The sequence below is a fragment of the Chrysemys picta genome, chromosome 4 (genome assembly GCF_011386835.1).
Source record: "Chrysemys picta bellii isolate R12L10 chromosome 4, ASM1138683v2, whole genome shotgun sequence".
In the NCBI taxonomy this organism is placed as follows: domain Eukaryota; kingdom Metazoa; phylum Chordata; order Testudines; family Emydidae; genus Chrysemys; species Chrysemys picta.
Genome location: NC_088794.1, coordinates 5,313,299 through 5,324,565, shown reverse-complemented (window position 1 = coordinate 5,324,565; position 11,267 = coordinate 5,313,299). Strand labels below are relative to the sequence as shown.

The 11,267-nt window shown below is 45.7% G+C and overlaps 1 pseudogene; it reads left to right on the top strand.

Moving 5' to 3' along the window:
• The first annotated feature begins 1,482 nt into the window (after window positions 1–1,482).
• Window positions 1,483–10,561, top strand: LOC135983304 (up-regulator of cell proliferation-like; annotated as a pseudogene).
• The last annotated feature ends 706 nt before the right edge of the window (window positions 10,562–11,267 follow it).

The following is an 11,267-nucleotide window of genomic DNA, read 5'->3' as shown; positions in this document are numbered from 1 at the left end:
CATTAAGGAACTGATGACATGTAATATCTCAGCCTCAAAGATGTTCCAATAAGCTTCTTTCACACACTAGACTCATTTCTAGTCCAGGCCCAATCCTTCCCCCTGTTCAGTCTCTGTTAGTTCCAGCAGACATCTTCGGTGGTAAGCAGTGGGTATCCTCATGACTGGCCTCTCATGTTAGGCTTCCCACCCTTATATAGCTTTTGCAGAAGGTGGGAATCCTTTGTTCTCTTGTTTAAAATTTTTCCATGCCTCATGGAAAAATATAAAATCCAAGATGGATTCTAGCATCAGATGACACAGACACGTCTTCACAGGGACCCCCATCGCCCCTCCTCCTCACAGGTGTCCCACGGACTTACAGAAAAACAAATCCATTCGCAGCCAATTGTTTCTTGCTTAAGCGTCATCAAGATCCTGAAGTATCGTTAAAGGCCCTCACTTGGCATAACTACATTAATAACATAGATTTACACTTCATATTTCAAACTTCGGACATAGGAATGATATATGCGTGCAAATAGAATGAACACATTCAGTAGATGATACCCTTGGGAAAGTTATTTTACATGACTCATTTTGCATAAAGCGTATTCCAGTTATGTCATATTCATAAGCATATTTCCATAAAGAATAAGGAGTGCAACTTAACAATATGTCAACAGATCAGAGATATTTATCCATCTGTCTGACAGGTGCAGACTTTAAGAACGTATTTGCAGTATATATGCAATGACTGGAAGCTAAACAAATTCAGACTGGAAATAAGGCACACGTTTTAAAAAAGGTGAGAGTAATTAACCATTGGAACAACTGATCCAAGTGGCGTGGTGGATTCTCCATCACTGACTATTTTTAAAGGCTGGATGTTTTTCTAGAAGATCTGCTCTAGGAATTATTTTGGGGCAGGTCTCTGGCCTATGTTACACAGGGGATCAGACTAGATGATCACAATGGTCCTTTCTGGCCTTGGAATTTATGACTTATTCAGAAAGGCTTTCGCCCTGTCAAAATGTCCTCTGGGTCTAAAAAGCGGAGCATCGTGACCAGCCAATGTTAATGTTGATAAATTGTCCACAGTGATCCACTTAGGCCTGCATAACAATCACTAAGTAGCTCTTTTGGTGTGCGCACTCACAGGCAAGGTTGGGTCTATGGGGGAACAGACAAAGGGAGATACGCATCCCATTAATCACCCCAGCACAGCGAGGGAAGCCCGGGTCATTGGCTTTATCTGTTTCCCTGCACCATGCGCAGCTTGACACAGGACCCACTTAACAGCCCTGCACAGCTTAAATGATGATCATCCCTTGTTGATTTCCCAACACCTTCCTTCCGCAGGTTCCAAACAGGAAGCAGTCACAGCCCCTGCTTCTTATCAAACAGTACTGAGACGAACAGACTCGCATCTTGGGTAAGCTTCAAAACCTGGACTTAGACTCAATCCGATCCTTTCTTTACTTTTCCATTCCTTTCTGTTGGATTTTTGGCCCAGAGCATTGATCCAAAACATTCACCAGTTTCCAAACCTTCCTTGAGCCGGATTCTCCTCTCCATCACACTGACGTAAATCAGGAATGACGTCACTAAAATCAATGGTGAAAAATGTGTGTATGAGAGAGACAAGGTGGGCTTCTTATTGCCAGTGTCTTTATCTACCATAGATAGCAAGAGGGAAAGGGGAGGGCGTAATAATAGGAATGCAGTCATAATGCCGGTGCAAGGAGATGCCAGCAGAATGGAGACAAGGGATCAGATGCGTGTTTTGGAATTTGCACGGGGGATAGTAACCAGAGGCACAGCGCTGGTTTTGTCGGGGGAGCTGGAGGAGAGAAAGGAGGGGCTTGCTTCGAGTCTAGTTCCGTACAGCTCTAGTTTCGTTTTTGCTCTCTCTGCTTTTTTTTTTGGTCTCTAAACAAACAACCTCTCAGCTTTCCGGAGCCTCAGGAAGAAATTTGCCCTTTGCGTGCGTGCAGCTGTTTCCTGACACACTCTGCCCTGGCCTGGCAGTGTGCACAGCTTTCCTCTGAGGAGGCAGGATGGCGAAGACCCTGAGAGATCATCTGCTGCTGACCCTGGAAGACCTGGGGGAAGATGAGCTCAAGAAGTTCAAGTTCAAACTGCACGAAATGCCACTGAAGGAGGGATATGAACATATCGGCCGTGGGACACTGAAGAAAGTGGATGTCATCGACCTCACTGACAAGCTGATCAGCTGCTATGAAGGAAATTATGCGGTGGAGGTGACCGTGGAGGCGCTGAAATCAATAAATGAGAGGGATTTAGCAGAGAAACTCGCCAAGGCAACAGGAAATGGTAAGTGGCAACCCCAGGAAAAAATCAGCCCCCCACCCTGAATATTCTTCACTTCTGGATTTGCTTTCCTTTCTCACTCCCCAGCTGCAGTTTCTTTCCTTTCTAATGGTTTCCCCTTGATAAGTTTGTGCAAAGCTCTTCAAGCAGGAGAAATATCCCCTCTGACCTCTTTGTGCCTCAAATGCTCTCTTGATTTTCATTACAGCCATAGGGGCTGACTTTTCGTTTTTCCTGGGGACGCTGCACCCCTACTCCACCATGAGGCCCTGACTCCACTCCACCCCTTCCCCTGAGACCCTGCCCTCACTCTGCCTCTTCCTGCCCCTGCTCCAACCCCTCCCACGAGGCCCCCGCCTGCCCGCCACCTGCTGCTCTCTGCCCTCCCCCAAGTGCTTCCCCCAGCCACCAAACAGCTGATTGGCAGCCCCCTCTAACAGCTGATCGGTGGCGCCTCTGAACAGCTGTGACTGATGGGTGCTGAGCACCCACTATGTTTTTCCCCCATGGGTGCTTGCACCCTGGAGCACCCATGGAGTCAGAACCTGTGGTTGCAGCTCTTTCCTTACACTGGTTCTGGGATCATGACTGTCTGGGTTCTACTCCCAGCTCTGCCATCACTTCCCAGATCTGTGCCTCAGTTTCCCCATCTGTAAAAGGGAGACGACTATCCTGACCTTCCAATGTAACGTGCATATTTTTCTTATTTTCATTTTGCTTTTCTTACCTATTATTTGAAACTTTCTGCACTTTTAGTCAATGCTTTTTTTAAAAAATAGTTTCCATTTCAATTGAGTCATCGTGTGGCTTGTGTCCAACTTTGGCTTACCAAAAGTTAAGGTGTGGTCTTCTACCAACAGTTTCCACCTCCCTATTGTGACCTGCTTGTGTCAGATTACTTTCATGGAATTTTAAACAGTTCGTCATCATGCTCATGTTGTTCCTAATGAAACCAAAGGTGGGGAAAATGCACAGACACACGTAAGTCGCTAGAGAAAATGCACAGCGATTATATAAACGTAGAACCAATATGTGTTTGTCTCTCTGATTTTCTTTGCTAGATGCTTTAAACTCCAAACAGGAATCAGACACTCAGCAAGATCCAGAGTTGGAGGAGAAAGATCTTTTTAAAGGTAGGTAATTCCTCTTCTGTATCTAGATAAACACATTTATGGAATGACTTTCAGTATGAGTTGATTCCCAGCAATTTTAGCCAATAAGGCATGTGGCAGAGTGGGGATTGAACCCAGATCTTTTATATCTTAAGACAGTGAGCAACCCACTAACTATAACAAGAGGTTTGCTCTAGTAGACATGCTATAGCACGTTGACCAGTCTGGGCGAGCTAGGCAGGGGGAGGCTGAATTTGAGTCCTACCAGGGCTGGTATGTTAGTTAGACACAAAGCTGCTGGGCAGCGTCAAGATGTAGGTGTCTGCGCGCAGGCCCAGCTGCCGAAACTGAGCTGCCTCAGGGACTTTACTGGTGGAAACTTGGGCACCTCGGGGATTTTGGGCATCTACAGCATAAGGCAGCAGCTAAGCAGAAGTTTTGTGAATGCCAGTGGTGCTAAAATGTTGGTTGTAGGTGACTCAGTCCCCCTTTTGAAATCTGGTAAGCGCCTAGCCCTTCCAGGCTAAACATGGCCATTTCCATAGTCCTGGAACTTAGGAGAGAAACTGGGAAGAGATTTCATGGTTGGCATCATGACCAGGACATGAACAGTCAGACCTAGTGGTCAGAGCTGGAGTCGGGAGTCAAGCCAAGGGTCAGACTGGCACGAGAGTCATAGACCCGGGGCAGGTATCACAAACAACGTTGGAAGGCAGGAACCAGGAGCAAGGCAGGGAAGCTGGGCTCAGGGCTCGGCGAGAAGGCCGAGACCGACATAGCAGCCAGCCAGGAGTTCACCTCGTTGCACAGACAACTTCCTGTGTCTCTTTCTGGCTTAAAAAGCTCAGCCGCTCCTCCAATCATGACTCCCATGGGCGGTGCTTCTGGTGGGGCTAGGGTTCCATTAGTCATTCTCAGCCCATCGCTTACTAACAAGTGGCCGGATGAGGGCCGGGATGCGAAGGCCACCTGGGGACCAGCCTTCAAGGCCCATGGATCCTCATGGTTGGAATGAGAGGAGAGAGAGCAAAATTTCCAACTGCATGTTTTGTTGGAAGCACCTCAGGGCCAGAAAAAATTAGGGTGAGACCCCATTGGTTTGAGTTGATACTTTTTTTTTTTTTTGCTTTCATGACAAAAATGTCCCCCCAGTTCATCCCAGAGAGCGCTATCTACTGGTAAAAAGGAAGCAAAAAAGGGGGCATGAGACCACAGAAGTGGGTCAGTGTGAGAGACAGCATCCCAAATTTCTCTATCCGTATTTGAGGTATGAATATGCATCACTCCTTAATTGAAGATGTGACCCTCATCACATTCGCTTTGACTGTATGACCATGTCTATGTGTGTCATGAATGTGAAGTAAAACAGAGCATGTCACATTAAGGCAGCTGGCCTCCCTTTCTCCATCCAGTGGTGTGTGCGTGTGAACAGAAAAGGTCTAGGCCTAGAAGGGGAACTCAGTGAGTTTTGGTTTGGGTTAGCAGCAGTGGTGGCTGTCTGTTGTAAATGCATTTTGGGAAGCAAACTTTGGCCTACAGCAGAAATTAGTTTTTTTCTTTTTTTAGCTATATTTTGAGCGTATCGGCCGCTGGAATGGGGTTTAATTGTTGAGGAACCATTTTCTAGCATGGACACTGAATACATTTGAATCTTTCTTATTTTAATGGAAACATCGTGTAATGTAAGAGTCCGTGTAATACCTGTTGAAGCACTAGATTAACAGTACTTCTGTCAATAATTTGACTAGAATGAGATTGTAAAAAGGAAGGCTTTGGTATGTCAACTTCCAGTTTCCTAGAGTGTTCATGCCAGGGGGAACTTGGGTTCACATACTAAGGGCTGGTCTACACTAATGCTGAAAGTTGATCTAAGTTACACTACTTCAGTTACATGACTGAAGTTGATGCAACTTAGCATGGTATAGACATCACTGTAAGTCGACCTATGTCGATGGAAGACACTGTCTCATTGAAATAGCTTCTGCCCCTCAGGGAGGTGGAGTACAGATGTTGACGGGACAGCGCTCTGCCATTGACTTACTGTGCCTTCACTAGACCCACTAAATCAACACCGCTGTATCGATTTAGCCAGTTTCCATAGCCTGCAGGCTATAGCAGACTCAAACTTCCATATGTGTTCCAGGTTCTAGTGCAGGAAAAAGAGCCAGACTGCATTAGCAGGGGTTGCAAACAGATAATTCCCACTGATACGTGTCAGAATAAACACGTTCAAAACAGGTATATTTAATACCAGAGGGATTCTGAAACCTGCTCATGCTTTAACCTCTTTCTGCAGAGAGAAGGAGAGCACTCCAGGACCTTCTGGCCAAGCTGAAGATGGAGAAGCACAGAAGCACGAAGCTGGGCTTGAGAGAACTCCAGGAAATCAACCCAGAAAGTCTACAGAACTGGACTCCTCGGGCATTAGGGGATTTACCGTGGCATTTTCTGAGGAAGGTCATAGCTTTGAATGGGACCGCCAGAAACACAAGCTTTGGGCAGGGAGCATCTGCTGACAAAGCAAGCAGTGATGACAATGGGAGACAAGGCGATGGTGGCAATGTTCTTCATTATAGCAACATGGACGCTAGAGCTTCTCTGCACCCCCTCGATGTTCTCTGTGCCGTTCTGCTTTGCTCAGACAGTTTCCTGCAGCAGGAGATCCTGTCCAAAATGTCCATGTGCCAGTTTGCCCTCCCTCTGCTGCTCCCTGCCCTCGACACCCCCAGGTGCACCTAATGCTGTGGGCCATGAGGGACATTGTGAGGAAGTGGAGGCCACACTCCCTGGCAGACAGCAGAGGGTTCAGAGAGGAGAGCCTGGTGCTCACGTCAATGCCAACCATTTCCTTTGTGCGGATGGGGAGCTGCAGCTTCTCCAAGTCCAAACTCCTCAATGAGGTTCTCAGCCCCTCCCAGCAGCACCACGATTTCTTCATCCATCGGGACATGGAGTCTGGGAACATCCCTCGGGAAATCGCAAATGGGCTGGTCGAGATTTCCTGGTATTTCCCTGCTGGAAATGAGGATTCAGATCTTTTCCCAGAGCCCGTTGCGGTTACAAATCTGCGTGGAGACATTGAGTCCCACTGGCTGCAGTTCAGCTTTTTAACAGAGATCTCCTCAGCAGTGTTCATATTAACGGAGCGTATCAATGAGAGACAATACACGCTCTTATCATCTCTGCAGGGATCAGCCACTAAATACTACTTCATCCTCAATTACGAGTCTGGCAAACAGAGTGAAACTCAGGAATTCCTTAATAAATTAGCACCAGTGCTGAAACTGAGTAAACAACATGTCCTAGAGAAAGAAATCGGGACCAAGAAAGAGGAATTCATGGAAAAGTTGTGCTCTGCTATAGGAAGTATAATGAACGATCATCACAAGGACATGAATATGGAAGGCATGGCTGTGACCGCACGTGAACTCGGAATCCATCTGGATGAGGACTGTGAGGAATGTCAGAGAGCAAAGAACCGCGTTAAAGAAATCACGGCAGAAATAAAAGATATTGGAAATTACAAGAGGCAAACACTGCAACTGCAAGGGGACCTGTGGAAGAGCTTAAGCAACGTGGAAAGAGAAATGTGCAGATTGAAAGGACAAGGGGACGTCCCCACAGAAGAATATAAATCTAGGCTGAAAGAGAAATTGTTGGAGTTACGTACACAGCAGAATAAATGTGACCTTACTGATGGTTTGACTAAATTTATCAGTGGAATAGGAACACTATCTCAAATGGAAATACGCTACTTCCTGAAATGCATGAAATTTAATTTAGATGGCATTGCTAAGGGGAACCGTCCTAACTTGCAGCCTAACGAACAAAAGCTACCAGAACTGGATGAATCCATCTCTGCCAGTTCCCTAGGAGTGGAGCATTTCCTGCGTGAGTTGGGGCAGTTCTACGAGGCTGAACACTCAATGGTGAAGGAAGGCAAAATGGGAAAAATTCAAAGGAAATTCATTCATTTCCCGAGGTTAGCAGCTGACCTGATGCTGGAAGGGTTTCCCATGGAGCTGATCGATGGAGATGTATCCAACATCCCACTGCAGTGGGTAACAGATGTTCTGACTGAGCTCCAAGCCAAGCTGGGGGGAAAGTCCAAAATGCTGGTTTTAACGGTGCTGGGAGGGCAGAGCACTGGGAAATCCACCCTCCTCAACACCATGTTCGGCCTGCAGTTTGCAGTGAGCAGTGGCCGATGTACGCGAGGAGCCTTCATGTCACTCATTAAAGTGGCAGAGAACTTTCAGCAGGAACTGGGCTGTGATTTCATCCTTGTAATAGACACAGAAGGCTTGAAAGCCCCTGAACTGGCCATACTGGAGGACAGTTATCAACATGACAATGAGCTGGCCACACTGGTGATTGGACTGAGCGACATAACCATCGTTAACCTGGCCATGGAGAATGCCACCAAAATGCAGGATGTTCTGCAAATTGTGGTCCATGCCTTTCTCAGAATGGAGGAAACGGAGCACATGCCCATCTGCCAATTTGCGCATCAGAACGTCAATGATGTAGCTGCATATGAACAAAACATGAGAGACAAGAAATATCTTGTGGAGCAGCTGAATGAAATGACTGTAGCTGCAGCAAAGATGGAAAAACTACAGAAAGAAATTACGGTTTCTGACATTATGGACCATGATCCTGAGAAACACAATTGGTACATCCCCAGCCAGTGGCATGGGGACCCTCCAATGGCACCAGTGAACACTGGGTACAGTGAGAGTGTGTGGGGGCTAAAGAAAGGCTTGTTTGAATTTGTAAGACAACATTCACTTAACACCATTCCCAAAGACATTCCCCAATTTATCGAATGGGTGAAGAGTCTGTGGAATGCTCTAAAACATGATGACTTCCTCTTCAGCTTTAGAAACCCCTTCACAACTGAAGCCTACACCAAGATAGCTGCAAAGTCTGTAGGATGGGAATGGGAGTTCCGCAAGGAAATGAATCTGTGGGTAACTGAAAAACAAACTTTCTTCCAGAATCAACCTCCAGCTAAATTAGATGCTTGTGTCCTGACCAACTTAACAAGTGAGACTCAGCAGAAAGTGAGCTGTGAATCGCACAGGATTTGGGAGCGGATTCAAAGTGCAGCAGTAAAGCAGTCGGTTAGAGACAAGAACATGGGAGATTTTGTTAGGCATTCACGTCCATTTGCACATCACAGTTCAAGTTATTCACGTGCCATTTGTTCCAATCTGGTGACTGCCAGCAAAGGATGGCGAAAGAAAAACACGATTCAGGCTATGTGCATAAAAACAATTGAAGGTGAAATGGACATGCTTTTGGAAGACTGTAAAATGAGAGAGAACAAAGCAGACAACAAGGAACTGGAAATGGAGTTTGAGGAAATGTGGAGTGAGACAGTGTCAAAAATACGGCTCGGCTGTATGGATGAAAGGCAAATTTATCAAGACATTGAGTTGCTGCTGAGAGAGGACCTGGCAAAGCAGGGGAATCCATCCAGTCTAAAGCTACAGGAATACAGCAATTTATTGAATTATGGAACAAAATCTTTCATTATGAAAAAGGAATACTTAGATTTACCATGGATTAAGACCCTGAATGAATGGTTCACACAGGAATGCTGGCATAAAACAGAAGAACTTGTTAAATCATTAATGGAACAGTGCAAAGATTATATTAGAAATATAGCAGACGGCGAAGTAGATTATGATGAAATTTACAGCAGAAATCTGTTGAGGATGATCAATGAGAGGCTTCAAGAGGCAGACGTTCAGGAACTTCACACGAGCGCTTGCTTTAAAGTTGACCTGAAGCTTCACATTTTGGGGGAAGTGGTTCCTTTATTAGAGAAGATGCAAGCAAGCTTCATCAAAGAAAACGATCCTGAACTATTTCTGGAGAAACTAAAACCGCAGTATCTCTCCACATTTAAAGATCTTTATTTGGGGAAGGATTCCTGCCAAACAAGAGCCAGGGATTTCTGTCATTGGTGTCTCAAACCTGCCCTGGTGGACTATGTGAACAATAGACTTGGGTTAAAAATAGTCGATGACATTCTCAACAGTGGACAGTATGATGAATATACAAACCGAAGCCTTTTCCAGTTCACTGTCTTGAAGAAGCTGCTGAAATATGAAAACTTTGACACCTATATCCTATACATTAATAACTATGAACGTTTTGTCAAAATCTGGGTAGAAGGACACCTGCTAGATCGCTACAGCCAGACAGCACGGTTGCGACACCTGGAAAAAGAGATTCTGTCCTCAGTAATAAAACAAGTCAGGACTGCTTTGGAGTCTCTCCGTGACAAAAGCACCAGCACGGTCTGTGACTTTTTAGACACATTTTGTGGAGAGTTACAGAAAGACTTGGTGATTTCCAAGGACCATCTAGGAGTGGTGCGGTTTAAAAACACGGCAAATGCTGCACAGTTTTCGGCTCACGTTCAGGCCATCCTTCCCGAGCTGGAAAAAGAAACCTTAGCTGAATTTGAAGAGTTGAAATTTGAATCCAAACTCTCCAACCTGTCCATGAAGCCCCAGGATGAAATCTTCAACTGCGTGTTTGGCTGCGGGAAGCAGTGCCCGTTCTGTAAAGTCCCCTGTGAAGCAGGAGGCATGGATCATACGGAACACTTTGCTACAGTCCATCGGCCTCAGGGATTAGGGCAGTGCAAAAACAAACGGACAGGAATGCTTGAGTACTCTTTGTGTTCTTCCGATGTGGTTTCCAACGCTGTATTTAGGAATTCAGAAACGGAAGAGAAATTTCATCCCTATAAAGATTATCGACGATATTACCCAGAATGGCGCATCCAGCCCGATCCCAGCATCGACACTTCTGACTACTGGAAGTTTGTTTTTAACAGGTTCAACTATAAGTTTGCTAAGAAGTACAAGGCTAAGCCAGCAAATCTGCCGCAGGGTTGGAAAAAAATAACCAAGGAGCAGGCGATAGAGAGCCTAGAGGAAGCATTTAACATAAAACAAAAAAACAGCTCAGAGTCTTTTTAAGTGGGATGGACATAGGCAAAAAAACAGGGTGTGTTGGGTTTTTTTGTTTTGTTTTGTTAATTGCATGCAAAAATATCGCTTCTTATGTACATATTTCTTTAGCTCATGAAAATCACGATTATGGGAAATCCTAAAGAGATGTGGCTTACTTGCAGACCGAGCACCACCTGGACTGATCTCTGGCTACATCCTTCAGGTGATGTTCAGGTGGTTATTCAGTTTACGTCCATCACTAGTGATATTGTGGTGCCCACAAGATCACCGGCCACGTAGCAACATTCCCTGGTAAATACCTTTTAGAATTTGTTGGTCTTCCATCTTAATACTACATCCATGCCAACAAAGCCACCGAACCTGCAGTCATGCTGATGCCGGCAGTTGCTGGGTTCAGCTTCACATGTCCTCATTGCCGATCAAGTCCTGCCACGGGATACGGAGCAGCTGAGGACGAGAACTGAAAACTTCAGTCCGGTGTCCCTTAGTGCCCATGTTTCACCGCCATACAACGGAGTTGCCATAACTGTGGTTCTGTAGGTCCACAGCTTCGTAGCAAGCTTGCTGTTGTGATCACAGAGGCCACTGAAGGGTCCGAAACACGGCAGCAGATTCTGTAACAAAATTCAGAGTTTCTAAAGAGAGTTCAACAGGGAAAGAATTTTTCCCCCTCACATTTTGCATCATGGTGATTTATGACAGAATTGAAGTGAGGAATATGCAAAAATGCAGCTCTGTAATTAGCATTTTTAAGCATCACCTTTGATCTGCTTCGGCCTGGTCTACACTTAAAACTTATGCCGGCATAGCTACGCCAGTCAGGGGCCTGATAAAACCACAACCCCTA